At 44.1% G+C, this 27,384-nt stretch overlaps 1 protein-coding gene and 1 pseudogene across 1 annotated transcript in view; both read right to left on the bottom strand.

Moving 5' to 3' along the window:
* Window positions 1-27,384, bottom strand: part of LOC126413258 (ras-specific guanine nucleotide-releasing factor 2-like) — a 1,992,910-nt gene that overhangs the window by 1,437,570 nt on the left and 527,956 nt on the right. The window lies entirely within an intron of this gene.
* Window positions 8,985-9,102, bottom strand: LOC126413368 (5S ribosomal RNA; annotated as a pseudogene).

The following is a 27,384-nucleotide window of genomic DNA, read 5'->3' as shown; positions in this document are numbered from 1 at the left end:
ACGAGACACGTTTGAAGTTCTCTAACGCTATAGATACAGCAATAAGGAATAGCGCAGTAGGCAGTACAGTTGAAGAGGAATGGACATCTCTAAAAAGGGCCATCACAGAAGTTGGGAAGGAAAACATAGGTACAAAGAAGGTAGCTGCGAAGAAACCATGGATAACAGGAGAAATACTTCAGTTGATTGGTGAAAGGAGGAAGTACAAACTTGATCCGGGAAAATCAGGAATACAGAAATACAAGTCGCTGAGGAATGATATAAATAGGAAGTGCAGGGAAGCCAAGACGAAATGGCTGCAGGAAAAATGTGAAGACATCGAAAAAGATATGATTGTCGGAAGGACAGACTCAGCATACAGGAAAGTCAAAACAACCTTTGGTCACATTAAAAGCAACGGTGGTAACATTGAGAATGCAACGGGAATTCCACTGTTAAATGGTTCAAATGGCTCTGAGCACTATCGCACTTAACATCTCTGGTCATCAGTCCTCTAGAACTTAGAACTACTTAAACCTAACTAACCTAAGGACATCACACACATCCATGCCCGAGGCAGGATTCGAACCTGCGACGTAGCAGTCGCACTGTTAAATGCAGAGGCGAGAGCAGATAGGTGGAAAGAATACATTGAAACCCTTTATGAGGGCGAAGATTTGTCTGATGTGATAGAAGAAGAAACAGGAGTCGATTTAGAAGAGATAGGGGATCCAGTATTAGAATCGGAACTTAAAAGAGCTTTGGAGGACTTACGGTCAAATAAGGCAGAAGGGAGAGATAACATTCCATCAGAACTTCTAAAATCATTTGGGGAAGTGGCAACAAAACGACTATTCACGTTGGTGTGTAGAATATATGAGTCTGGCGATATACCATCTGACTTTCGGAAAAGCATCATCCACACAATTCCGAAGACGGCAAGAGCTGACGAGTACGAGAATTATCGCACAATCAGCTTAACAGCTCATGCATCGAAGCTGTTTACAAGAATAATAAACAGAAGAATGGAAAAGAAAATTGAGAATGCGCTAGGTGACGATCAGTTTGGCTTTAGGAAAAGTAAAGGGACGAGAGAGGCAATTCTGACGTTACGGCTAATAATGGAAGCAAGGCTAAAGAAAAATCAAGACACTTTCATAGGATTTGTCGACCTGGAAAAAGCGTTCGACAATATAAAATGGTGCAAGCTGTTCGAGATTCTGAAAAAAGTATTGGTAAGCTATAGGGAGAGACGGGTCATATACAATATGTACAACAACCAAGAGGGAATAATAAGAGTGGACGATCAAGAACGAAGTGCTCGTATTAAGAAGGGTGTAAGACAAGGCTGTAGTCTTTCGCCCCTACTCTTTGATCTGTACATCGAGGAAGCAGTGATGGAAATAAAAGAAAGGTTCAGGATTGGAATTAAAATACAAGGTGAAAGGATATCAATGATACGATTCGCTGATGACATTGCTATCCTGAGTGAAAGTGAAGAAGAATTAAATGATCTGCTGAACGGAATGAACAGTCTAATGAGTACACAGTATGGTTTGAGAGTAAATCGGAGAAAGACGAAGGTAATGAGAAGTAGTAGAAATGAGAACAGCGAGAAACTTAACATCAGGATTGATGGTCACGAAGGCAATGAAGTTAAGAAATTCGGCTACCTAGCCAGTAAAATAACCAATGACGGACGGAGCAAGGAGGACATCAAAAGCAGACTCGCTATGGCAAAATAGGCATTTCTGGTAAAGAGAAGTCTACTAATATCAATTACCGGCCTTAATTTGAGGAAGAAATTTCTGAGGATGTACGTCTGGAGTACAGCATTGTATGGTAGTGAAACATGGACTGTGGGAAAACCGGAACAGAAGAGAATCGAAGCATTTGAGATGTGCTGCTATAGACGAATGTTGAAAATTAGGTGGACTGATAAGGTAAGGAATAAGGAGGTCCTACGCAGAATCGGTGAGGAAAGGAATATGTGGAGAACACTGATAAGGAGAAGGGACAGGATGATAGGACATCTGCTAAGACATGAGGGAATGACTTCCATGGTACTAGAGAAAGCTGTAGAGGGCAAAAACTGTAGAGGAAGACAGAGATTGGAATACGTCAAGCAAATAATTGAGGACGTAGGTTGCAAGTGCTACTCTGAGATGAAGAGGTTAGCACAGGAACGGAATTCGTGGCGGGCCGCATCAAACCAGTCAGTAGACTGATGACCAAAAAAAGAATTTACATGTAAGTGCAGCTGCTACAACAGAAATCTGTACATTGCTTTTGTCAGACTGCCTAACAGGATGACCTGGGGTATTGAAAAGAGGGGCGAGGGACGCCAGCGGTATATGGAAGACTGTAAAATTTATGCCTGTCAGGAACGGCCAATACGAACTCTGTAAGTACTCGCTTCACGCGAGCTGTCACGCTCTCTTTAGCCCTTTCTTTCTGTTTCTCTTAAATGCAGCCACACTCCAGAGGTAACGTACAAAGTGTTACCAATTATTTATGGAATCTGATCGCTGAGCCCGACAAGTGCAAGATCTTTCTTGTACTATTTCATAATGTCACTGGATCCTTACTGGAATGATGTTAGCTGGTCCGTTACCGTAAGAGTAATTTCCAGCAAATTAGTACAAGTTTGGTTTGATGTTGAGGAAATAACATCCCTAACTCTGAAAACGGCTACATGTAATGAAAAGTTCTGTTGGTAATGAAAGGTAGATTTAAACGTTTCATCGACATTGTTATCGTCATAAAGAAGGAGTATTTGAGTTGAGCGTCCCGTAGACGAATGGGATTCCGACGTTCGACCGCCGCGCCTCCGCGATCGGACCTATTATTAATAGTGGGGAGCGTTAATTCAGATCCAAAGAGAAATTGTTGAAGTGTCGATCCCAATATGTATGTAAAGTGAACTAGCAAAACATGCGAAACATTATTTCAGACGCCTTGGAATGAAATAATGAGAGACGCAACATCAATATATTACGTCGTTTTCAGATTGTCTCGTAAATCATATACTCGCTCACATATAAACTTTTAACAATACCTCTACAGCTACAATCATGTTCTGAAAATCATTACGAAGTTAATGGCAATGTACTTTCTATTTTCATCCCGTATAGAGCAGGGAAACAACGAGTGCTCAACTTCCTCTGTGGCCGCTCTAGATGAGCGAATCCCGGCTCAAAATGGTTCAAATGGCTCTGAGCACTATAGGACTTAACTTCTGAGTTCATCAGTCCCCTAGAACTTAGAACTACTTAAACCTAACTAACCTAAGGACATCGCACACATCCATGCCTGAGGCAGGATTCGAACCTGCAACCGTAGCGGTCGCGCTGTTCCAGACTGTAGCGCTTAGAACCGCTCGGCCACCCCGGGCGACAATCCCGTCTCCGTCAGTCCTATGACAGCACTACGTAGGGAGCTGTAGTATGTTCCTACATTCCTCGTTTAATGCTGGAATGTACGCGTTTGCGAGACTGTTGACGTCTGTTTTCAAGCTTGGTCATTTCCGATTTTTGAGCAATTTGCAAGTTTCTACATGTGTCAAGGAAACCTGTAACCATTCGTACTGCCATTCTTTCTCCACGTACAGCATTCCCTGTTAGTTTTATCTGGTATGCACCATTACACGTGAGCAGTACTTTTCCCTGAGACATTTGAAAGTAACTTCCTTTGTAGACTGATACTGGTTTCATGTTATGCTTTTCTAACAAAATCTGCCAGCTTTCTTTAGCTGTTGTTGAGCCATACACGGGTATTCGTTCGACTTGACATTTTAGTCACCGAGCACCAAGTTTTTACGTTTCGTGAAGAGCATAATTTTACATTTGTGAACATTTAAATCAGATTTTCTATCTTACGCTATTTGAAACCTTATGAAGATTTTCCCAACAGATACGTATAACTGTATTATCTGCAAAATATCTGAGTACACCGTTAATATTACCTGAGAAAAAAAAAAGAAGCACAATGTTGGCAGCAGGAAACGAAATGGAACTGAAGGGGTTCAAGGGGCGGGGGGTTGTGATATTATTTCAGTGATCACAAAATCTAGTGAAATTTATAAACAACTTAGCAGTGTGCTCCCACTTTTCAGTATGACCCTGCGTCGGATTTTGCCTTTGGTGCGTGCGCTGTTCCTTTTGAGAATGGTGTCTTACGGCTGCTGTATCCACACTTGTGGAAAACTGGCCCGCACCTGCTGTAACTATTGAGCTGACGGCCGACCAGCCCACACACTTTCTATTGGGGCAGGCCTAGGGAGTTCCTTAGTACTTCTAAGACAGTTCATATATACACGCGAAATAAGTGGCCAAACATTGTTCTGTCGAAAAATGCCACCACACTACTACCACACGAGAGGTAACAAATGAGGAGGCAGGACATCCCTGTAATGTACCACTGTGCAATCAGAGTTCCCTCAGTTGCTACCAGCTGTGACCTCAAGTCATTCCTGATGGCTCACCATGTAGTGGCGCCAGGAGCAACGCCGATGTGCCTCTCCAAAACATTCCCAGGTCACCATCAGACTCATCGATGGTGGTCATCCAGGGTAGAGGAAGAATTGCAGTTTACTGCTGGACACAGTGTCTGCCTGTGCTTCCCAGTCACGACAACACTCCAAATGCAGCCACTTGTGTTGTGGTGTTAACGGCAGCCTGCGCATGCGACAGTCATTACCTGGTCTGGATCCGACCAATGTTGCAGGATGACACAGAATGCTGCAGGTAGTCCATTAGTTGTTCTGGAACGGCAGGTGCGGATCTGATGGTGTTACAATGTACATGGTGCACAGTAGGGCGATCTGTCCGTGTGGTGTCAGGTGTTGTTTACCGGAACCTTGATGAGCAGTACATCTGCCCTCACATTCCCATGTACTCAGACACCACCCACCCATCCATACACACACACACACACACACACACACACACACACACACACACACACACACACAAATATATATATATATATATATATATATATATATATATATATATATATATATATATATATATTGCACGATTTGATGGCCCAGGCTCTTTAAGACTATAGACTATTTCAGGTGCTGATAACACTGCCTCATGGGTAGTACGCATTTTCATGTTCCGTGTCCTTCACAGTCATCACTGAATATCTGATGCTGTTTATGGTAGGCCTGGCAACAACACTAACTGCAAATGACATCAATGCACTCTACTGGCCATTCTGTCACAGAGAATTTCAACAATGATCATTCACATTTTTTTCTTTATTGTAATGTCATTCCCTTGCCCCATACGGGCAGGGGAGGGTTGGCAGCGACACAGTCCACCACTCCTCAGCCAGTTGGCTTTACAAAAATACAGAATGGTGATTACACAAAAAGGTGGGGTAAGAAGAGGGACATAAAGAAAGGCAGTAAATGGAGATGATGGGAGCTAAAATATACACTAAGATGGGGACACACACACTGGGGAACAGTTAAATTTCGACTTAAAAAAACACAGTTGGCAAATCAAAGTCCACTTAAAAAACACTGCAGGCAAATGCAAGGATAAAAATCACACAGAGGACAACACTTAAAAAACTACTGGAAACGACGGAGCACTAATGAAAAATAAAAAACCGCTGGTAGTGACCTGCCCAGGGACTTTAGGCTGGAGAGGAGGGAAAAGGGGGGGGGGGTGGAGGGTGGGAGGGAGAGATAGAAAGGGGGCAGGATGTGCACCAAGGGGCAGGAGACAGGCAGGACGGGAGATGAAGAGGGAACACAAAGCAGGAGGGAGTGCACTGAAGGGGAGCACAGGAGAGGGAGGGGATGTAGGAGGGGAAAGCCGCTCAGGAGAAGGGAGGGGGAGGAGAGGGAACCCTGCGGAGGAGGCAGGGGAAGGTGGGGTTAGTGTTGGTAGGAGAGGTAGATGTAAGGCCAAGGTCATCATCTGGGAGGGGTAGGTGCTGGAAGTTGAGTTGGGAAAGGAGGTGGAGGATGTGGAGATGGAGAGAGGGTGAGACACAACGGTAAATCATTCACATACCCTTTTACATAAATTGAAGGTGCAGAAAGGAAAGGAAAGGGAAGAAACTTACGGTATCAGCTGCATCGGATCTTTATGCGGAATCGCTGGCGACGAGTGAAAATGAGTGCCGCAGTGGATCTCGAGCCCGGAATCTCCTGCTTACTATGAAGTTGCGTTAACCACTGCGCCACCCGGACAGACGTTTATCGCAAACGCCGAGACTACCCCGGCACGCTCCACATCTAGCGCCGCCTATACGTTTTTCCCATCCATGTCGTCAATGCTCACTAGTCTCAGATTTCTGATCGAAGCAGAATTTAAATCTGCTTCCGCACTGAAGTTTGTGGATCAGTTACCGGTCGAGGTGAATCAACTATATGAAAGTTCTTTTAGACATGCCTAAAACAGGAGACACCCCACATTCATATAATTTACCTATCTGCTGCTGATATGTATGCACACGAATATGTATTCACAACCAGACGTGTCATTTCACTGCTTCACTTCGAGCCATAGTACACAGACGTTTCATTCTGAGTCCAGATTGATACTCAAGACTGTCTGATCTTGGACATATGAAGTATGATAGTGATCCATCTGAATTACTTTGCCGAGACAATGACGCCATCGATACATATTGATGTGGTTCCTTCATTATATGAAGTGCTGAGTTCACTAGAAAGTACTTCGACCTTCGATTCTCGAGTGTATAGTAAAAAGTTAAAGTTTTCCTCGCGTTAACTAGCATAATTAGGACCCAGAAAAAAAAATATCCTGATAATTTTAACTAATCTGACCAAAAATAGTGACTGAGACCCTATACTATGAATCCGATTGAGTAATGAACAGTTCTCTGCGAATATCAAAAGAGTGCTGTTAAAAACGAAATAATAAAAAAGAGGAACTAAATTCTCTGGAATTAACTGAATACTAGTAATCACATGGCCACAAATCCTCTCAGTAAAATAAGCGATTGATAACTGAACTAAAAATCAGAATATATTCCGCACAGAACAGTACATTCACTAGGCCCTTTATTCTGAACCTCTGTATTAAGCCATTCTTAATAATTTTAGCACTAGCCCTCACTCCGCCCATCCAAAGAAGCGCCAGTCCAGGATGGATCCTCGTGATGGCTGGGTGTTGTGTGCTGTCCTTAGGTTAGTTAGGTTTAAGTAGTTCTAAGTTCTAGGGGACTGATGACCATAGATGTTAAGTCCCATAGTGCTCAGAGCCATTTGAACCATTTGAGCCAGGATGGATACAACTCAACGATTGACGAACGCATCCTACATCATTTTTCTTCTTTTGGACACGACATCCTCGAACTGTGCACTCCGTGCTGTTATGTGATTGTTTTCAGTTCTCCATCGCCTTCGAGTTCGACATTCAGGTACTTCTTTACCTGGAATTCGAAGCTAAGTGGTGGCTCGGAAGCCCTTTGATGACTGTATGAAATAAAATTTCACAAACTGACTACCAAAAAGATGTCCTTCCCACGTGCCGCACTTCTCCTATCACTCAACGCATGTTTGTAATACAGGGTGAGCACAAAGTCTTGCCCTGATTATAAAAATTTCTAGCAGAATAACCGTTTGACATAGTAAGTTACATTTGATGCCGTTACATAAGTTAGTGTTACTAGTTTTCTTTAAGACCACTTACGTTAGTAAACCTCAACGTGTGCTCCATTGATAGCTCTGAGAATGTCAAGGCGGTATTCCAGTTCACGCCAGGTGTTTTGTAACGTGTTCTGTCACAATATCCACAGCAGCTTGTATCCTAGTCTTCAGTTCGTCAACGTTAGCATCTGGTGTGACGGAGACTCTGTCTTTGATACAGCCCCAGAAAAAAGTCAACGGGAGTAATGTCTGGAGAGCGGGGTGGCCAGGGTGTTGGACCGTTCCTTCAAATCCACCAATCCGGACATTACTCCGCTCTCCAGACAATAGGCCCCTTGACTGTTTTTTTCTGGGGCTACATCAAGAACAGTGTCTTCGTCACACCAGTTGCTTGGGCGCTAATGACCGTTGAAGTTGTGGGCCCTAAAAACAAAAGAAAAACACCAGTTGCTGACGTTGACGAACTGAAGGCTAGGATACAAGTTGCTGTGGACACTGTGACAGAACACACGTTACGAAACACCTGGCGGGAACTGGAATATTGCCTCGACATTCTTCGAGCTACCGAGGAAGCACACGTTGAGGTTTACTATTATGTCAAACAGTTATTCAGTAATAAATTGTTGTAATCTCGGCAATACTGTGCTTACCCTGTACATTAATGTAGTTTTACGTTTGTAACTAATTCGTAATAAGAATGCTGATGTAAATGATCAGTTAGAATAAATCAGTGCCGGTATTTTGCAGATGAGTTTAAAGCATATGTGTTCCTATAGCCGTAGCTACAGACAGAAATCTTATATGAGGTGCGTGCTCAGTGATAATATCATACACCGCATAATTTATTGGGGAAGGATTATTCTTACAGAGGCACGGTTGTGTGTGGTTGTCACGCAGTAATTCAGGGTCTTTATTTTCACGACACCTTACTCGTTTTGTGTATATGACAGGCAATGTGAAATTGACTTACGTGCAGTTGAATTTTACAGAGCTGGGCACTCTTGTTGCTGTGGCGAATGGCGTACACCTGCATATCACGCGACTGGAATATTGTCAGACCATCTACTGACCGTTGTTCAGCCCTTAACAAGAAGATACGCAATATCAGAGCATGTGATCGCAGATATATCGTGCCTGTAGTTGAACTAAAACTAAACTCCTCCCGAACAGGCCATGAAGGCCCAACTGTACCGACCGGCCGCCGTGTCATCCTCAGCCCACAGGCGTCATTGGACGCGGATATGGAGGGGCATGTGATCAGCACACCGCTCTCCCCGCCGTGCCGTGTGTCAGTTTCCGAGACCGGAGCCGCTACTTCTCAACCAAGTAGTTCCTCAATTTTCCTCACAAGGGCTGAGTGCACCCCGCTTGCCAACAGCGCCTGGCAGATCGGATGGTCACTCATCCAAGTGCTAGCCCAGCCCGACAGCGCTTAACTTCGGTGATCTGACGGGAACCGGTGTTACCACTGCGGCAAGGCCGTTGGCGCCTGTACTTGAATTTTGATTTTATTCATAACATATAGAGATACTTAATGGACGAGCAGAATTACAGAGCAATCTCCAAAACGTTTCTGAAGAAGAGAAATTTGTTAACATCGAATATAGATTTAAGTGTCAGGAAGTCATTTCTGAAAGTATTTGCATGGAGTGTAGCCATATATGGAAGTGAAACATGGATGATAAATACTTTGGACAAGAAGAGAACAAAAGCTTTCGAAATGTGGTGCTACAGAAGAATGCTGAAGATTAGATGGGTAGATCACATAACTAATTAGAAGGTATTGAATAGAATTGGGGAGAAGAGAAGTTTGTGGCACAACTTGACTAGAAGAAGGCATCGGTTGGTAGGACATGTTCTGAGGCATCAAGGGATCACCAGTTTAGTACTGGAGGGCAGCGTGGAGGGTAAAAGCCGTAGAGGGAGACCAAGAGATGAATACACTAAGCAGATTCAAAAGGATGTAGGTTGCAGTAGGTACTGGGAGATGAAGAAGCTTGTACAGGATAGAGTAGCATGGAGAGCTGCATCAAACCAGTCTCTGGACTGAAGACCACAACAACAACAACATCCTTAAAACGGGTTTGCTGCAGAATTCTTGAGCATATTCGAATACCGTATAATAAATTTCCTTGAGGCAGAAACGCTACTGTCCACAAGCAAGCGCGTATTCGGAAAACATAACTTGCCCTCTCTTCTCATGATACTGTGCGAACCGTGGCTGAAGGGTAACAGGCAAAGTCCATATTCCTACTTTTGCAGAAAGCGTATGACACTGTAGCCACTTCAGACTGTTAATGAAGGTCCGACCGTACGAAAGTAGTTGCCAGATGTGTGAGTGGAAGAAGACTTTTCAAGTGATATAACCCAGTACGTCTTTCCCGACGGCGAGAGCCCATCAGAGGCAAGATGTACCGTCAGAAGTTCCCCAGGGAAGTGTATAATGGTTGTAGGACTGCTCTTGTACTTTATGATCTGGCGAATAGCAATCTGCAACTTTTTGCTGACGACGCCGCAGCGTACGAGAAAGTGACTGAATAAGTTACTGAAAAAGCATTAGACAGAATTTAGATTTGGTGTGCTCTAAATGTAGAAAAATCTAAATTGATTCACACAAGTGGGAATAAGAATACTACAATGTTCTAATGGAGCGTTAGTGGTGCGTTGCTTGATACAGTCACGTCTATCAAATATTTGAGTGTAACGTTTGCAGTGCTGTATGAAATGGAACGAGTACGTAAGGACACTGGTAACGAAGGCGAAATGTTGACTTCGGTTTATTGGGAGAATTTTAGGAAAATGTGGCTTATCTTTATAAGAGATAACGTATAGAACACTATTGCGACCTATGAGAAAACTGCTCGGGTGTTCGGGATTCCCAGAAGGTCGAGTTAAATGAAGATATCGAGGCAACTTACAGACGTGTTGCTAGATCTGTTACCGGTAGTTTCGGTTAACGCGCGAGTATTACGGAGACACTTGGTGAACTCTAAAGGTAACCGTTGGAAGGAAGACGACGTTCATTTCGCGAAACACTACAGAGAAAACAGCTTAGAGTGCCAGCATTTGCAGCTAACTGTAGCAACACTCTTCTGAGTTTAATTACTTTCGCTGGCCACCAGAGCATATCTGGGATGCCTTGCAACGTGCTGTTCAGAAGAGATCTCCATCAGCTCGTATTCTTACGGATTTATGGACAGTGCTTTAGGATTCATGGTGCCAGTTCCCTCGAGCACTATTTCAGACATTAGTCGAGTCCGTGTCACGTAATGCTGCGGCACTACTGCGTGCTCGCGGGGCCCTACACGATATTAGGCAGGTGTACCGTTTTCTTTGGTTCTTCAGTGTATAATAGAAAGAACGATCTGACTAAACGTGTGCCCAGAGATAAAAAAAAAATACAAATGAACCATGAAGCGTACAGGAGAGCGAAAACTAACCGAGAGTTGTAGGAAAATTAGGTTTTTTTGTGCGTACTTGTAACCTCTGTCTGTTCAGCGACAACTCGTCAAAAATGCTAAAGGACCTGTTCGTTAATTATTAAATCGGGGTTACCACAAATTTCGATTCCTTCAAGGATATCCAGCGTTCCACCTTTTTCTTCCTATTTTCGACTGACTGCAAACAGTTTCTGTTCTCTACCCAAATGACAACTAAGGGCGCTGTTGTTGCTGGTACTGGTGTGCTAGCTAAACGATGTCTTAAATTCCCTACCCGTCTTCCCAATATAAAAACTATCACAAAACCCACAATCTATCTGTACTTGTCTATATCCTCATCAAGGTTGTGGCGCAAAATTAGTTCTACTTTATTATTTGTTCGAAAACCTACTTGTATATTAGATTTTCTGAAAACTTTTTCGGAACATGGGCCGACGTAGGAAAAAGAAATATGGACGACTGCGTTTTTAACGCTGTCTGTTTGCTTGTCCACCGTTTTAAATATTTTTGTGCCTAATTTTACGAATTTGTTTTTCTGCAAACCCATTTGCTATCCCACTTGAATTATTGTGTCAATTTCCCTATGAGCTGTATCACTGTCTAAACATGTTTTGAAATCCGATAAAACATTGAAGTGAAGCATGCTCGCTTATCTGCGGCAGGATTAAAAGAGTCTGACGAAATGATAACGTCTGTAGCGGTGGGCTTAAGGAAGAAATAAAAAGAAATATAAGGGTCCAGAAACATACTGTGACTACTATTTCGCGACCAACCAGCTATTTTAAAGCCACTTTTATTCTTGTGATTACAATGGTCTCACACGTCTTCCACGACTTTCCGTCATCTCTGCGACATTGGAAAACTGTTTCACGAACATGCGCCTGAGGCCAGAGAGCAGATATAGAATATTACAGCAGCAGGAAGGATTAGGCTAAAAGTGGGAACGGCCGACGAGGCAAAGAGAATAGTGAAGTCTCAGACGCTGGTCGATCGCCAGCTAGAACAGTATATACCAAGCCATCTAGTCCATAAACAGGCAGTGATACGAGAAGTGGAGGTAGATATTGACACGGACGAGAGCAAGAACTGAAATCGTCATTTTCGCTCCTGGAAGTTATGAGAACTAATAAAATGATCTTAGAATAAAATACTAAAACAGTTCTGAAACATGAAACATTGCTCTAACTTTTGACGATCAGACAGTACCCCAGCATGTGTACATTTACGGCACCCGACGTTCAGTGAAATCCTAGTCGCCGCCTGTGCGCTTATGCTGTAAGTGCTTACATTTTCGACACTTCGAAAGAGAATGCCGTAGCAAACCTAGGTGTGACATGTTTGGTGCTGATCATAGAACGCCAGACGTCGTATCGGATAAGGTCACTTGTGCTAACTGTGAGGATGCACACCATGTATGTTCTATTGCATGACCTGCTGTACAATGTAACATTTCAGTTCCAGAAACGCTGGACATATGCAAAACAGATCTTACGCTGAAATCGTTACACGTCAGCAAACTACTCACCCACATTGACAAACAGATCGTAGGTAGACACTAGAAGAATTTCCTCTCTTGCCACAGAAAAATAAATCCACTGTCATCACACTGAACACGATGGACGAGTCAGTAGGTCGGACGCCAACAAGCGCACCGCCTCCTGCATGCATGACGGGAACTGCCCCATTCCACCGCGCAGGTGACACGCACGTGCACTACAGGCGCAAGAAAAAAAAAGCCTCTGCTGCGTTACAACTCAAAGGATTACGCATTACGCAAATACCCGCTCGACTCAAGGTGTCTAACCGGAAGCGAATTTGCATTAAGCTCATACCGTCTTCAGCAAGCAATAAGGAATGGCTACGAGAGAACAAATATCTTTGTAGAATCACTGGTAGAATTTCTGACACGAATAGGAGAGCGAATAAAAATAATTGATTACATTGATCCAATACACATCCAGAATTGGATGAACGGCAAATCCTGCAGTTGTATAATGTAACAGCAACACACAGCATACCTGACAGGATGCGTGTATTGCCGCTACCGGTAGTCGTTTTGAACACAAATAGTGACGGTCATTTGCCTCGTTACTGGTCAGAATCCACACAACTAGTGTATGCACTTGTTCTTTACTGTGTGCTACCGCAGATACTGCGCAAGTGTCGGCGTGGAAAACTTTTCGAAATACGATATCTCGTAAACGTCTCGCGCTAGAATACTGCAACAACACACTGGTATTCTAATTTACCATATTCTCGTTTGTTAATGTCAACAGGTATAGTTCCATTTAAAAAAGTACACTACTGACCATTAAAATTAGAACACCAAGAAGAAATGGAGGTGATAAACGGGTATTCATTGGAAAAATATATTATACTAGAACTGACATGTGATTACATTTTCACGCAGTTTGGGTGCATAGATCCTGAGAAATCAGTACCCAGAACAACCACCTCTGGCCGTAATAACGGCCTTGATACGCCTGGGCATTGAGTCAAACAGAGCTTGGATGGTGTGTACAGGTACAGCTGCCCATGCAGCTTCAACACGATACCACAGTTCATCAAGAGTAGTGACTGGCGTATTGTGACGAGCCAGTTGCTCGGCCATCATTGACCAGACGTTTTCAATTGGTGAGACATCTGGAGAATGTGCTGGCCAGGCCAGCAGTCGAACATTTTTTGTATCCAGAAAGGCCCGTACAAGACCTGCAACATGCGGTCGTCCATTATCCTGCTGAAATGTAGGGTTTCGCAGGGATCGAATGAAGGGTAGAGCCACGGGTCGCAACACATCTGAAATGTAAAGTCCACTGTTCAAAGTGCCGTCAGTGCGAACAAGAGGTCACGGAGTCGTGTAACCAATGGCACCCCATACCATCAAGCCAGGTGATACGCCAGTATGGCCATGACGAATACACGCTTCCAATGTGCGTTCACTGCGATGTCGCCAAACATGGATGCGACCACCATGATGCTGTAAACAGAACCTGTATTCATCCGAAAAAATGACGTTTTGCAATTCGTGCATCCAGGGTCGTCGTTGAGCACACCATCGCAGGCGCTGCTGTCTGTGATGCAGCGTCAAGGGTAACCGCAGCCATGGTCTCCGAGCTGATAGTCCATGGTGCTGCAAACGTCGTCAAACTGTTCGTGCAGATGGTCGTTGTCTTGCAAACGTCCCCATCTGTTGACTCAGAAATCGAGACGTGGCTGCATGATCCGTTACAGCCATGCGGATAAGATGCCTGTCATCTCGACTGCTAGTAATACGAGGCCGTTGTGATTGTTGTGACTTGGCAAGACAGCTAAGTCACAATGAGAGGAAGCCGAAAGGCACGCGCTTAAGCTCACGCAGGCTGGCGCGAGGTCTGGAACAGTTAAGGGAATTAATAGTAGCAAATAAAGTACATAGTTGATATAATACTTAACTTTAATCCACTATTGTAGAACATCTCTCTTGACGGTACATGTTATAACCACAATATAAAATAATATCAAATGCTATGGCGCCTTGCTAGGTCGTAGCAAATGACGTAGCTGAAGGCTATGCTAACTATCGTCTCGGCAAATGAGAGCGTAGTTGTCAGTGATCCATCTCTGGCTAAGTCGGCTGTACAACTGGGGCGAGTGCTAGTAAGTCTCTCTAGACCTGCCATGTGGTGGCGCTCGGTCTGCTATCACTGATAGTGGCGACACGCGGGTCCGACGTATACTAATGGACCGCGGCCGATTTAAAGGCTACCACCTAGCAAGTGTGGTGTCTGTCGGTGACACCACAGTGATCCAGCATGGCGTTCCGTATTACACTCCTGAACCCCCTGATTCCATATTCTGCTAACTGTCATTGGATCTTGACCAATGCGAGCAGCAATGTCGCGATACGATAAACCGCAATCGCGATAGGCTACAATCCGACCTTTATCAAAGTCGGAAACGTGATAGTACGCATTTCTCCTACTTACACGAGGCATCACAACCACGTTTCACCAGGCAACGCCGGTCAACTGCTGTTTGTGTATGAGAAATCGGTTGGAAACTTTCCTCATGTCAACACGTTGTAGGTGTCGCCACCGGCGCCAACCTTGTGTGAATGATCTGAAAAGCTTATCATTTGCATATCACAGCATCTTCTTCCTGTCGGTTAAATTTCGCGTCTGGAGCCCGTCATCTTCGTGGTGTAGCAATTTTAAAGGCCAGTAGTGTACATGTTTGCGAAAAAATACACCTTGTAAATCTTATTGCTAACAATACGAACCTCTGACTAGCATTCATTTTGTGAAAACCGCACATCAGTCGCACTTTCGATTTCCGTAATATTTGCGGTGCAAATGTTAGATGATTCACCCTATGTATTTCAGGTCGCATACAAGGTTCTATCAGCCTGTCTTCTTCAAAAGCAACTAGAAAACAAATTCGGTGAATACCAAGGTGGCTTTCCCTCCAGTAGATACTGCACAGAACACATTTTCAACATATAGACCGTGCTAAAATTTAAAGCAATCAGGAACAGCCCAATAATTTGCACGTTTGTTGACTCTGGAAAGGCGTACGACTCGGTTGACCGAAAAGCACTTTTTGATATTCTTGAAGAACAAGGGATGGATCAAAAAACCTTTAACCTCATCAAAAAAACCTGACTGATACTACCGCCAAGGTGAAATTCACGGGTAAAATATCCGAGCCCTTCCTGACCAAAACTGGCGTCCGACAAGGTCTGTCTCCTCTTCTATTCAACCTTGTGCTGGAGAAGGTCATCCGGGAATGGGAAAAGGAAATGAATAATAAAAACTGCTGGAAACCTATGCAGATGGGGCGAGTCGAGTATGACATAAGAATTTCATGCTTAGCTTTTGCTGACGATTTAGTCTTACTAGAGGATGATGAGATAATAACAATCGAACAGGTTGAAACCCTTAAAGAAAATTGGTCTGCAAATATCTTTCCTAAATGTAAGCGTAGGCTTCCGCGGCCGTTGTCTTCTTCAATAAAATTCTTCAGGGTATCAGACCGCATCGTCATAATTTAATTTAAAATGCGCCAACGTTTCGGCCAGCGTTGCAGCTAGCCTTCATCAGGGCCTTACGTTAACTGCTAAATGAACACACTTGGTTCCTTAAATAGCTGCACGAGAAAACCGTGTCGTTACTTGATTGGCTGTAAAAGGAGGAGGAGGAGGGGTGAAAGGTATGCTTTATTGGTGTTTCCTTTATTATCTGTCCTTGGCTGAAATAGCTGTTTTCTATTGGTCTTTATATTAATCCACCCCATTGGAGGAGACGGACGAATAGCGAACAGGTGATGGCTGTGACGTCACACTGTTTCCATGCTGTCCAGAAGCCGGCTGCGGCGTGCCATTGCCTTGTGTGCTCGCGACCACTACTGCGGCTCTCCGCGTGTCTGCATGGGCCGCCACGGCTCTGCCGCCGCTCCGTAGCCCTGCTATTGCAGGCAGCCAAGACCTCGGAAGCTTGTACCCGTCCTCTCTATTCATGTTGGCGGGTCTTTTGGCTATTTCTATCGCCTCTCTAATCTTTCTTTTGAAAGTGAGAGGTTGTTTCGCCAGGACGCGGAATTTTGTGTGCAGTGTATGCCAAAATTCCATACCAGCTGATAAATGGTTGAAATGGTTCTAAGAGCTCTGAGCACTATGGTCATCAGTCCCCTAGAACTTAGAGCTACTTAAACCTAACTAACTTGAGGACATCACACAACACCCAGTCATCACGAGGCAGAGAAAATCCCTGACCCCGCCGGGAATCGAACCCGGGAACCCGGGCGTGGGAAGCGAGAACGCTACCGCACGACCACGAGCTGCGGACGCTAATAAATGCACGTATATATGCTGGAGATGAGTGACTCTATCAGTGGTGAAGGAGAACGCTCTCGTTTTCTTTATTTCTGTATCCTATAGCAGTCCGTCATCCTTACCATCGTCATTATTCTATATGGAAGGGGAAGTGATAACCAAGTATTCAAGAATACTTCAAATGCGCTCCTTCAGAGCCAGATAGTCCTATAGTAGTGCAGGCTTGGGGTACCAACTTAACAATACCCTGTCTAATAGCATATTCAGAGAAGTTCCCTTGAGCATAAGAATGGACAGCTACCATTGTTTCTATTGCAGGTAGCGGCAACCTGCTTCCTCGCCCAACAACAACAGGATGTCAGGCGCACCAGGGGACAATGCGGAAGCTATAATGCAGCCCTGTACGCGGGAAGTATCGCACGCACTTAGCTTGCTCCGCGACCTTGGTAAGAAAGTCGTTAACAATACGGAATTTGATCAGATATTTCCTACTAAATTGAATAACCGAAGAATTTTGTTTATTTGGACATACATGGGTTTAATTTCGCGACGGAATGATTTCCATTAACTTACCTTTGTTCATTGTAGGAGAATGTCGGAGGCTTCATAAATTTTGATGGCCCTATAAATATACTACTGAATCCGTTAACGGCATTCATTCATGGAAAGATGGTAATAAATAAGGTATCCTTACATTCAAGTCTGTTTTACGAAGATATCCTTTGTGGTAATGGTGACCGTTTGGTTCAGCCACCAAGTGGGTTTTTATTCAGGAGCAAAAATGGTTCAAATGGCTCTAAGCACTATGGGACTTAACATCTGAGGTCATCAGTCCTCTAGACTTAGAACTACTTAAACCTAACTAACGTAAGGACATCACACACATCCATGCCCGAGGCAGGATTCGAACCTGCGACCGTGGTGGTCGCGTGGATCCAGACTGAAGCGCCTACAACCGCTCTGTCACAGCGGCCGGCGTATTCAGGATTAGATCATATTAACTAAAATATATTTCGACCAGTTGATCACTTAGTAAGTTGAGGCCTATTGCGCGGCTTATCTTTATAAATTCTTGGAAATCTCTACCCATATGTAGTGTGTCCATGGGTTGGGGTCGGACAACCACTTGTTATTGATACTGACCTAGTCACATTTTAACTATGATAAATTCTTAGACCATCATTCGCAGATTCCAAAAATACCACGCGGGATCATGTAGCACGCGTACTTTATATTTGATCGAATGGTGGAAAATATTGGGGCACTTAAGTCAACCGCAAGAGTGTATTCAACCATCGTTAGCAGTACCACGAACGAAGCGTATCACTACAATGTTAGCAGCGGATGGCTCAGTAAAAAATTAACTAAAATCTATTCTTATGTCCTGGTCGAGCGGTTCTAGGCGCTTCAGTCTGGAACCGTGCGACTGCTACGGTAGCAGGGTCGAATCCTGCCTCGGGCATGGATGTGTGTGATGTCCTTAGGTTAGCTGGGTTAAAGTAGTTCTAAGTTCTAGGGCACTGATGACCTAAGATGTTAAGTCCCATAGTGCTCAGAGCCATTTGAACCATTTTCTGTAGTAGATCGGTAACGATGCGCATTTTTCATTCCAATTGTTTAGAAGTGACGAAGCAAAACGAATCCATCCGGGCATTAGCATAGGATATGCAAACTAATTCTCCGTATCTCCTTTAGGCGACGTTTATGGAAATATTACAGCTCTAGGTAAATTAACTGCAAGTATTTGTATAGAATCAGTTAGACTAGAATGGTGACCTCTCACCTATCCTATCAAATTGAGCACGGACAGCTAGATAAATTTACGATCTATGCGATGCGTATCATTCAACAGAATTTTGTAAAGATAGTGAGAACGCTCAGACATTTTAATGAACCTAATCCCATTGACCTTCATAATAAGAAATCAGAAACATAGGCTGCCATAAAGATTGTTACTCACACAACACCCATCCGATGTGTCCTCTTCCACGATTTGGATATGTCAATAAATTTTCGGGTGAAGATCAAGAATAACTGAACGAGCACACGTGAGGTGGCCAGTAAAGTCATGGAGCAGCTGGTCGTAAAATCGGAATTAATACGAAAGGAGTGACTGATGGATAAAGATTATAGAACGATATATTCAATAAGTAATGGCTCCCTTTCGTGTTTCAAGTCCGACAAAACATTATAATAGACGTGGTAGAAAGAAATAGTACTCTTTTATCACTCTCCGGCTCGAGCGACACGAATGGGCTACAGCCTGCTACTCACGACACAGTGGAAAGTGCCTCGGCAGCAGAGCCCACGGGCGAAACAAGCCGCAGTTGAGGTCACCCGTTGTGTGTGGGGGGGGGGGGGGGGGGGGGGGAAGCCCCCCTGTCCCCGCCGCCGATGCAAGACTTGGCAGCAGCCAGCAACCGGCGGACCCTGGCCGACAGCTTCTTTAGCTATCGGTGAACTACGGACATCCCGTCCTGCTACCGCACACAGCAGTCGTACATCTCGTCTGCCATACTATTAAACCTAGAATGAAAACAATAGGTAACACAATAAAAACGAGCCCTGTTGACTTTTAGGCAAGGATTTGCACTAGCTAACTTGTTGAAAGCGCACTGAGACTGCCAATAACACTTCTTGACTGCACGCTGGCAGACAAGGAAATTCATTCCGGTGATCGCTGCTGGTCTTCTTTCACGCGGCTGCCCTCCAGTCGTAGTTGCACCTCTACAGAGTGCTGCTGTTGTTGTTGTCGTCTTCAGTCCTGAGACTGGTTTGATGCAGCTCTCCATGCTACCCTATCCTGTGCAAGCTTCTTGATCTCCCAGTGCCTACTGCAACCTACATCTTTCTGAATCTGCTTAGTGCGTTCATCTCTTGGTCTCCCTCTACGATTTTTACCCTCCACGCTGCCCTCCAGTACCAAATTGGTGATCCCTTGATGCCTCAGAACATGTCCTACCAACCGGTCCCTTCTTCTAGTCAAGTTGTGCCACAAACTCCTCTTCTCCCCATTTCTATTCAATACCTCCTCATTACTTATGTGATATACCCATCTAATCTTCAGCATTCTTCTGCAGCACCACATTTCGAAAGCTTCTATTCTCTTCTTGTCTAAACTATTTATCGCCCATGTTTCACTTCCATACATGGCTACACTCCATACAAATACTTTCAGAAACGACTTCCTGACACTTAAATCAATACTCGATGTTAATAAATTTCGCTTCTTCAGAAACGCTTTCCTTGCCATTGCCAGTCTACATTTTATATCCTCTCTACTTCGACCATCATCAGTTATTTTGCTCCCCAAATAGCAAAACTCCTTTACTACTTTCAGTGTCTCATTTCCTAATTTAATTCCCTCAGCATCAACCGATTTTATTCGACTACATTCCATTATCCTCGTTTTGCTTTTGTTGTTCATCTTATATCCTCCTTTCAGGACACTGTTCATTCCGTTCAACTGCTCTTCCAAGTCCTTTGCTGTCTCTGACAGAATTAGAATGTCATCGGCGATCCTAAAAGTTTTTATTTCAAATGGTTCAATGGCTCGGAGCACTATGCCACTTAACTTCTGAGGTCATCAGTCGCCTAGAACTTAGAACTAATTTAACCTAACTAACCTAGGGACATCACACACACCCATGCCCGAGGCAGGATTCGAACCTGCCACCGTAGCGGTCGCTCGGCTCCAGACTGTTTTTATTTCTTCTCCATGGATTTTAATACCCACTCCGAACTTTTCTTTTGTTTCCTTTACTGCTTCCTCAATATACAGATTGAATAACATCAGGGAGAGGCTACAACCCCTGCCACCTTGTGCTGTATATCAAGCATTTTCGTTGTCCTTGAGCCAGGTTTGAGATCCAGACCCCTTATTCCTTTAAAAGATTTTCTGTGTTGTTGTTGTTCTTGTTGTTTTTGACGTGTATGGACGCTGAATTCCGAGGCTTTCAGCGTCCTTACAAATATTAAAAGAAACGAGTATGGATAAAGGAGCTCACTCCGCACTCACTCACTCACTCGCATGTAATCCTGCGTCGAAGGCAGTGAAGCCTGCAGGCAGTCTGACCTTGAGGACACGATCAGGGATAATTATAGAGCAACCAACGGAGTCCCTCTGTTCGAGCCCATCCGTAGTGACAGCTGCAAAGCTGCAGATCTCCGTTAAAATGTCATAAAATAATGTATTAAAACATATGCAGGAGTGCAATCTCTCCTGTACTGCACCAAATCAAAAATTATTCTGGGTCTTTGCAGTAGCCAGGATGGCATTCGCTTAAAACCCCAGATTTGAGTCCGTTAGTACCCCACGAAATTTCGCCTCGATCAAATATGGCCTCGTTGGTCCTGGACGACTCCAAGATGCGTTCCATACCCGTACAAGCAACGCTAGGGTATGCTGGAGAAATGGCAATGGTGAGAAACCCACACTGGTCCTGTAAACCACGAAAATCCTTTCATGGCGCATATCGTCAATAATCATCAGGTCGGAAGGCCTCGCTGAATCATACTCTGTGCACCGATAGTATACCCACGAAAAAAGGAAAGCCGAAAAAAACTGAAGCAGACACGCCCTGTCTGCTCCGCAAGACCTGCAGCTAAGACACTTTGTGACAGTCAGTGTCTTCTGCGTTCTGGCTTTCAGGTCTTTCAGGTGTGGTAACCACGACAGTTTGAAGTAAAAAATGAGACCCAGAAATGTAGAATGGTGTTCCTCATACACAAGTCACGTAAATTAAAAATACTACGAGAACGATTAAAATGAACAAACATACACTTATCCGCAGAAAGCTGAAGACCGGTCTTTGCAACCCAATCCTCTAACCTCTACACTGTAAGTTGCAACTGGCGAGTCGCTTTGCCACGTTAGAGGCAAAAACAGCAAAATCATCCATAAATAATGAACGTGTATGGGACTCCGTAGTGAAGATGCGATATTGTTTATGCATATGACAAAGAGGGTAACACTTAAAAACACTGCCCTAATGGATACAATGGACCATGGACCTTGCCGTTGGTGGGGAGGCTTGCGTGCCTCAGCGATACAGATAGCCGTACCGTAGGTGCAACCACAACGGAGGGGTATCTGTTGAGAGGCCAGACAAACGTGTGGTTCCTGAAGAGGGGCAGCAGCCTTTTCAGTAGTTGCAAGGGCAACAGTCTGGATGATTGACTGATCTGGCCTTGTAACAATAACCAAAACGGCCTTGCTGTGCTGGTACTGCGAACGGCTGAAAGCAAGGGGAAACTACAGCCGTAATTTTTCCCGAGGGCATGCAGCTTTACTGTATGATTACATGATGATGGCGTCCTCTTGGGTAAAATATTCCGGAGGTAAAATAGTCCCCCATTCGGATCTCCGGGCGGGGACTACTCAAGAGGATGTCGTTATCAGAAGAAAGAAAACTGGTGTTCTACGGATCGGAGCGTGGAATGTCAGAGCCCTTAATCGGGCAGGTAGGTTAGAAAATTTAAAAAGGGAAATGGATAGGTTGAAGTTAGATATAGTGGGAATTAGTGAAGTTCGGTGGCAGGAGGAACAAGACTTCTGGTCAGGTGACTACAGGGTTATAAACACAAAATCAAATAGGGGGAATGCAGGAGTAGGTTTAATAATGAATAGGAAAATAGGAATGCGGGTAAGCTACTACAAACAGCATAGTGAACGCATTATTGTGGCCAAGATAGATACGAAGCCCACACCTACTACAGTAGTACAAGTTTATATGCCAACTAGCTCTGCAGATGACGAAGAAATTGAAGAAATGTATGATGAAATAAAAGAAATTATTCAGATTGTGAAGGGAGACGAAAATTTAATAGTCATGGGTGACTGGAATTCGAGTGTAGGAAAAGGGAGAGAAGGAAACATAGTAGGTGAATATGGATTGGGGGACAGAAATGAAAGAGGAAGCCGCCTGGTAGAATTTTGCACAGAGCACAACATAATCATAACTAACACTTGGTTTAAGAATCATGAAAGAAGGTTGTATACATGGAAGAACCCTGGAGATACTAAAAGGTATCAGATAGATTATATAATGGTAAGACAGAGATTTAGGAACCAGGTTTTAAATTGTAAGACATTTCCAGGGGCAGATGTGGACTCTGACCACAATCTATTGGTTATGACCTGTAGATTAAAACTGAAGAAACTGCAAAAAGGTGGGAATTTAAGGAGATGGGACCTGGATAAACTAAAAGAACCAGAGGTTGTACAGAGATTCAGGGAGAGCATAAGGGAGCAATTGACAGGAATGGGGGAAATAAATACAGTAGAAGTAGAATGGGTAGCTTTGAGGGATGAAGTAGTGAAGGCAGCAGAGGATCAAGTAGGTAAAAAGACGAGGGCTAGTAGAAATCCTTGGGTAACAGAAGAAATATTGAATTTAATTGATGAAAGGAGAAAATATAAAAATGCAGTAAGTGAAACAGGCAAAAAGGAATACAAACGTCTCAAAAATGAGATCGACAGGAAGTGCAAAATGGCTAAGCAGGGATGGCTAGAGGACAAATGTAAGGATGTAGAGGCCTATCTCACTAGGGGTAAGATAGATACCGCCTACAGGAAAATTAAAGAGACCTTTGGAGAGAAGAGAACGACTTGTATGAATATCAAGAGCTCAGATGGAAACCCAGTGCTAAGCAAAGAAGGGAAAGCAGAAAGGTGGAAGGAGTATATAGAGGGTCTATACAAGGGCGATGTACTTGAGGACAATATTATGGAAATGGAAGAGGATATAGATGAAGATGAAATGGGAGATACGATACTGCGTGGAGAATTTGACAGAGCACTGAAAGACCTGAGTCGAAACAAGGCCCCCGGAGTAGACAATATTGCATTGGAACTACTGACGGCCGTGGGAGAGCCAGTCCTGACAAAACTCTACCATCTGGTGAGCAAGATGTATGAAACAGGCGAAATACCCTCAGACTTCAAGAAGAATATAATAATTCCAATCCCCAAGAAAGCAGGTGTTGACAGATGTGAAAATTACCGAACTATCAGCTTAATAAGTCACAGCTGCAAAATACTAACACGAATTCTTTACAGACGAATGGAAAAACTAGTTGAAGCCAACCTCGGGGAAGATCAGTTTGGATTCCGTAGAAACACTGGAACACGTGAGGCAATACTGACCTTACGACTTATCTTAGAAGAAAGATTAAGGAAAGGCAAACCTACGTTTCTAGCATTTGTAGACTTAGAGATAGCTTTTGACAATGTTGACTGGAATACTCTCTTTCAAATTCTAAAGGTGGCAGGGGTAAAATACAGGGAGCGAAAGGCTATTTACAATTTGTACAGAAACCAGATGGCAGTTATAAGAGTCGAGGGACATGAAAGGGAAGCAGTGGTTGGGAAGGGAGTAAGACAGGGTTGTAGCCTCTCCCCGATGTTGTTCAATCTGTATATTGAGCAAGCAGTAAAGGAAACAAAAGAAAAATTAGGAGTAGGTATTAAAATTCATGGAGAAGAAATAAAAACTTTGAGGTTCGCCGATGACATTGTAATTCTGTCAGAGACAGCAAAGGACTTGGAAGAGCAGTTGAATGGAATGGACAGTGTCTTGAAAGGAGGATATAAGATGAACATCAACAAAAGCAAAACAAGGATAATGGAATGTAGTCTAATTAAGTCGGGTGATGCTGAGGGAATTAGATTAGGAAATGAGGCACTTAAAGTAGTAAAGGAGTTTTGCTATTTGGGGAGCAAAATAACTGATGATGGTCGAAGTAGAGAGGATATAAAATGTAGACTGGGAATGGCAAGGAAAGCGTTTCTGAAGAAGAGAAATTTGTTAACATCCAGTATAGATTTAAGTGTCAGGAAGTCATTTCTGAAAGTATTCGTATGGAGTGTAGCCATGTATGGAAGTGAAACATGGACGATAAATAGTTTAGGCAAGAAGAGAATAGAAGCTTTCGAAATGTGGTGCTACAGAAGAATGCTGAAGATTAGATGGGTAGATCATGTAACTAATGAGGAAGTATTGAATAGGATTGGGGAGAAGAGAAGTTTGTGGCACAACTTGACCAGAAGAAGGGATCGGTTGGTAGGGCATGTTCTGAGGCATCAAGGGATCACCAATTTAGTATTGGAGGGCAGCGTGGAGGGTAAAAATCGTAGAGGGAGACCACGAGATGAATACACTAAGCAGATTCAGAAGGATGTAGGTTGCAGTAGGTACTGGGAGATGAAAAAGCTTGCACAGGATAGAGTAGCATGGAGAGCTGCATCAAACCAGTCTCAGGACTGAAGACCACAACAACAACAACAATGGATACAATGTCCTGCTCGAAACGACCAAACAATGTGTCACCAACGCATGACCTAAAAAATCCACGAGAGAGGAAAGACAGAATGAAGGTGGGGAGGTGGCCACCAATGTCCCATTATGGCGTTTCACAAGAATACTGCGTCTCCAAGTACACTACTTGGTGATACTCTGGTAATTACTGGGACATATATGGTCATTACCTGGTTTGAGGAAAGACATCAAAATTGCTTCTATCCTCCAATTTGGGAAGTAACCTGTCTGCCAAGTAAAAATTAAAACATTTGAGGAGGATGTCCTTTGAGGCTTTTGACAAATGCCGAAGCATGCAGTATCACGAGTCTCAGACTATACCGCTTCCAGCCCCGAGATTTGTAAGACTCTGAATTGTGTGATCTGAAGTCCAATTTGCCTCTCTGCACTGTCGTACAGTAGTGACGAAACGCTAGATCCTGGTTAGCATTGGGGGCAGTCACTGCAAAATGTCCGCCATCGTCTGAACGATGTCGCTCGGCGTTGTTTGCAAACATCCTTGTTTCAGCACTACTGTTGGTAAATCACTGTGTTTGCTGGAAATCCTCTACACTGATTCCCATACCTTTGTAGAACAGGTGGAACGGTTGACAGAGTCCAGATATGCTTGTCATGACATTTTCTTTCTCTTTTTAATTACATTTCGAGCCCTGGCTCTCACGACTCTGGAGGCAGTGAGATTGTTTGCTTTTGAGTGGCATTCAAATTGTCAAAGGGCTGCACGCCTGTCATGGACTGCTGATTGACACATCAGTCCACCAAGGTACAGGTTGCCCCTTAAGATGACCTGAAGACTTGGGGATAGATAAGACAGTGGCATGATGGGTCACTCATGTGATTTGTTCCACCCATTTCTGGACGCTGTTGTGATGTTCAAATACAGCCAGCTCGCTGAACAGCATCCAGTTAACTTTGCGGACAGTCCATTTCGGTGACTTATATTCAAGCAGCCCTCCATCCAGTAGGTGGATCCATAGTGGGAAGTGGTCACTTGAATGAACGTCATGAGTTGTTTCCCACTGTGCTAAGTCTGCAAGTGCTGGAGACCAGAGAGGTGGTTGATGACAGAGAACCACCCAGTAGTAGCTGAGGAAGGAGTGGCACTGCCTTTGTTGAGGACGCACAACTCCTGAGATCGTGAGTTTCTCCAGGACTCAACAATTGGGGCAAATATAGTTTGAGGCCTATACTATGCTATGGGCATTGAAATCACCCAGTGGGAGAAATGGGTGGGACAGTTGTGCAATAAGACCAGTGAAAGCTTCGGGGTCTTTCGCATGTGGTTGTACATATACCGATCATCTGACACACATGAACGGCGATCGCTACTGCTTGTAGGTCAGTATCCAAGGAGAGAGCAGAGGAGCGGTGTATGTTGATGACAAACACAGCACCCCCTCTTTGGCTATTTCCCCAGTCATGCCATACTTTCGGTGAAGAGTATACCACTGAAGCACAGGGGCGTCAGTGACTTTGAGATGGGTTTCCTGTAAACACAACAACAGGGATTGTGCCTGCACCTGGAGTTTCAGTTTCTCCGCGTGAGTCCCAAACCCATTTAGGTTCCACTGTAGTAAGGGAACCATTTATCACTTGCCTTTCACCTTGTATTACCACTGGGGTGGGAAGCCTGCAACACGTAGATGCTCAGCCTTGGGGTAAGATGGTTACCCCAAGCAGACTTCGCATTTTATCAGCTCTGAAGCGGAAGCAGTAGACTCGCCGAGTTGAATGATATCGACATGGCCTGACAGTCTGCCGCCTGTCTTTACCTGCAGTGAACCTTTTTCGGTCTGGGAGTGGTTTGCAGGGGCTACCGCAACAGCAGTGGAGGCATTTCTGGAGTTTTTACCAGAATCTCCGTTTGGAGGTACGGGAAGCTCCGTAGCGGTTGCAACTGTGGCTTTATCTGATGTTCTTGAGGGTATAGGGGCTCTGAAACAACTGCAGCTTGACATATTCATTTACAAATGCAGAAGAGTCGGCTGTCAAAATAGGCATTTTAAGGGCCGAAGCAGAAGATGTAGTGAATGTGGGAGGCTGCGTGGCCTTACATATCTTCTTGGCCTCACTATACGGAATGCTTTTCAATGTTTTAATCTCCTGTATCATCCTTTCTTCAAAGACAATACTGCCTGCTCGAGACAGGGTGATCCCTAGAGTATTCCCACTTCGAAGGAGAGGAGCTGCTAGCTCCATCGT

The sequence above is a fragment of the Schistocerca serialis genome, chromosome 7 (genome assembly GCF_023864345.2).
Source record: "Schistocerca serialis cubense isolate TAMUIC-IGC-003099 chromosome 7, iqSchSeri2.2, whole genome shotgun sequence".
NCBI lineage: Eukaryota > Metazoa > Arthropoda > Insecta > Orthoptera > Acrididae > Schistocerca > Schistocerca serialis.
This window is presented reverse-complemented; position numbering and strand designations above follow the sequence as displayed.